The sequence below is a fragment of the Aythya marila genome (assembly GCF_965140915.1).
Source record: "Aythya marila genome assembly, chromosome: 10".
NCBI classification, from domain to species: domain Eukaryota; kingdom Metazoa; phylum Chordata; class Aves; order Anseriformes; family Anatidae; genus Aythya; species Aythya marila.
The window spans coordinates 18,081,905-18,085,645 of NC_139051.1; positions in this window are offsets into that span (position 1 = coordinate 18,081,905).

The window sequence follows — 3,741 nt, forward strand, 5'->3', positions numbered from 1 at the left end:
CTTATGACTTGAAAAATGTAAAAACCTGAATCCCGTAATTCAAACAAATTGCCATTTCAGTTGCCTCCCAGATGCTGTACTGCAGCTCAGAAATAGCTCTGAGGGGACTGAGGGGGAGGGAAGGGGTAAGCATATATATAGTATAGACTATATACAATATAGTCTATACTATATACACTATATAGTATATATATAGTATATTATATATATATATATTATATATATATTTAAATCTGTATGTAAGCACAGTGAGAATCCTCAAACCCGAAGCATTCACAAGCAGATGAGCAATCTGCCGGAGCCCTGTGCGCTAGCAGCCCGGCTAGAGCTGGAGGTGTCACCCAGGGACGTACTGCCGTGCGTCTGGCAAGAGGTAAGAAACATTTCACGCTGTTGGTGAGTCAGCCACACGCTGTCAAGTCCAAACACATACAGCACTCTGAGGATACAAACAAAGCTTTACCAAGAAGGGTTTTCCTCTCCAGGCTCCTGACTTCCATTAATTGTAAATATTAATTGGAGAGAAGATGCAAGTCCCTAGTGCTCATTTTGTTACAGCCTCTGAAAGCGTAATGTGACCTGTACCAACTACTTGTCTTTGTATGGAACATAGATACCTTATTTATGAGATGAGCTAGCCCCCTTTGCTAGCCCTCTGCTAAAGGGCTTCACAGCAATAGATAGGAAAGGCTACAGAAGTAGCTATTTCTGTATTTTCTGTAAATAGAAAGAGACCCTGCTTCTCTGTAAGATTACAAAACCTTCATGTTTTCATGGCTATGAATACAGGAGTGCCAACTACCAAAATCCTGAGCTTCTAGTCTCCGCATGTTAGGTTCTGGTTAAGTGAAATTGTCAAACTTCTTTCAGTACTGAAAGATGGAAAAGCAAGAGGCAATGTCTAGCCTTGTCAAAAAAAAAAAAAAAAAAAAAAAAAGGTGAGGAACGCTGAGATGGCTCCAGCACTATGCAATCAGGGTGGGGTGGTAACATGTTACTGTCTCTATAGGGTGCTTATATCTGCAGTTGTTTTCGGGCATGGATAGTAAGAGAGAAAAGGCTCTGCTGCTGCTTAGCCTCCTGGCACACGGGGTTAAGGGAGCAGGCACCTTCTTACCTTACCTCACCGAGGGAACCTGTACCAGGCAAACTGGCAGCAGGGTGAAATGAAGTGTTGAAGAGAGAATGCTGCCACATTAGTGCCACAACCCACTTCTAGATAAAGGTGGTGGTAGCTAAGACATCCTTCAGCAGGTCAGGAGAGGAGGTTTGGGTACAGTGACATTCTCCCCACACTAAATATGGTAAGGATGCAAGTGCAAAAACTAATAACAAAGATGAGGCCAGCCTCTACTGAGACAAGTCAGACTGGTTCTGGCCAGTACCGGTGGAGGTGATCCAGCAACATTAAAGGAAGGATAAACAAAGAGCACACTAACAGACTGCTTGAAGAATATGATCCAGAACATTGAAAACGTATCTAGGCAGTTGGGAAACAACAGAAAAAAAGAAGCCTCATTGAGAAGTTCAAAAGAACTGAAACATCTCAGTGTTCTACCCTTTGCATTCATTTGCTAAGTATGAGAATGGGACTGTGATCATATCCTAGAAGAAATACCTGTAAAGAATTTTTTTCTTCCAATTGCTGAACAAATCACAGCGGATGACAGCAGATCCACAGCATGAAACTAGAAGCCCTATCACTTGCAGACAGAGAATCCTTTTTGTTTCCGTACTGAGAAATCACATCAGTATTTGTATCACACCGCTTATTTTGTCCCATTCCTGCAATTCTTGCTAACACTCTGTGTACACACGATTGAAAGTGCCCTCCTGGCAGCTGCAGTTCTCTGCAACTCTCCATTAGACTAAATTCCATTATTCTGACTTATAAACATCTTCAAACTGCATTGAACTGCACAATATGCTGCTAAAACCCCTTTTCCCCCCCTTCTGATTTAGCAATGTGCCCAACATATTTCTCCTGCCTTTGTTTAAAACTCACCTCTGCTGTCTCTGCCACTCAGCCATTCATCCACATGTTCATATAATTTCAGCTTCCTTTGAAACTGCTAGACCACTCCTCACTATCACTACCTTCCTGGAACAGATAGCCACTCAGCTCTCCAGAACTCACGTTTTGTAAACAACATGATTGCCACAGTGATGTCCATTTCAGTCTATTCCATACAGAATTGCTTTCTTGAGAAGGAATTAACACAACAGATATACAGATCAGTAAATGAGTATCATGAAATTGCCCTACAATTTTATTTTCCTTTTTACTCTACCTTATTTTTCACTAACTACTTAAAAACTGGTATTAGATAATATAGTATTTAGGTACTTGAGAGGCGGATAATTTACTTACTGAAAAAGTGCCACTGTAGGTCTAAATTGCTTTACAAAAATATTTGTCAATCTTTGCAGTCCTGCCAGGAAAATAGATACAACTCTCTTAGTAGCCACTCCTCTCTTTATAAAATTGTTGTTTTCTCCTTTTCATCCAGACAGTAGGAAAGTTTTTGCACTTGAAATTCATAATTGTCTTCCTTTTGGGGTGGGCATGTGATGATGTACTCATTGCATCATCTCTCCTGTCTCTGAATATTTTAAAGAAAGTTGGCTTACAAATTAAATCTTGGGAAAGGTGAGAGCAGAAACCAGTATTTCCACTTTGGTTCCCAGTCACATGCTGTGGAAGTAATGCAAGTAATGAAATACAGATGTTAACACTGTCACTGCATAATACGTTTGTCCAGGTTAGCATGCATCCAGAATTACTGTACTGTGGCTATCATAAGAAGTACCTGAAAAAAGAAATAGATACATATCATTAATGAAAGGGATTCCTCACAAGTTACACTGGCACTTACAAGCAAATCACCGACTAGCTCTGTCATTTTAGGTTAAAATGAGGCATTAAATTATCTCATCTAAGAATTTTACTTTCTAAAGTACTTTGCTTCAAATAATGAAGAGTTACAAAATTGTCTTTGCTGTCCAACTTTGAATACTCAGTACAAACTTTCCACTGGGCTACACTGTGGAGTCACCACTCAAAGATTTATCAAATGAGTTCTGCAGCACAATAGAAGCATCTCAAACTATGGCTATTGTGCCATTTTTTGGCACATTAAGGTCTGAGCTAGAGGCAGAGACAGTGTTACCAAAAAGATGAAAAACCAACATACAGGATGAAAATGTTAAATTAACGTGTTTTACAAACTTTTCTTCTCTGTTGTCAGAGAAGAGGGATATAAAGGAGTATCAGCCAATAACATGAAGTTAATGATCAATCAAGAGCATATGGTGAGCTTATGGAGGAGGAAGGTGCTCATAGGAATTGTACCCCCCTGCGTAAGCACAGTCCTGTCAAGGTCACGTATCCAGCGTTAGTCATGCTCCCTTGCTTCTCTTCTCACTCACCCCAGCACAGTATTTCCTTCCATACAGTCACAAATGCCACCATGCTCTCTCTCCTGTTCCCTTGCCTGACCTAGAGCTCAGCACGTGGCGCATGGGGACCTCGTGAGGGAGAGGGACCACTGGTTTGGACAGCTTTGGGAAATGATGTGCTCCTGCTCAGTGATCACGCGCATAGGAAAGGCTGCACATTTTCAGTACAGCTGGATCCGAATGTCTGAAAGTCAGATTGCTTCCTCATTAAAAACAATTTCATTATGGTAGTTAGGAAATTAATTAATTTCAAGCTTTGGCTTATTGTGATACCGTTGCTGA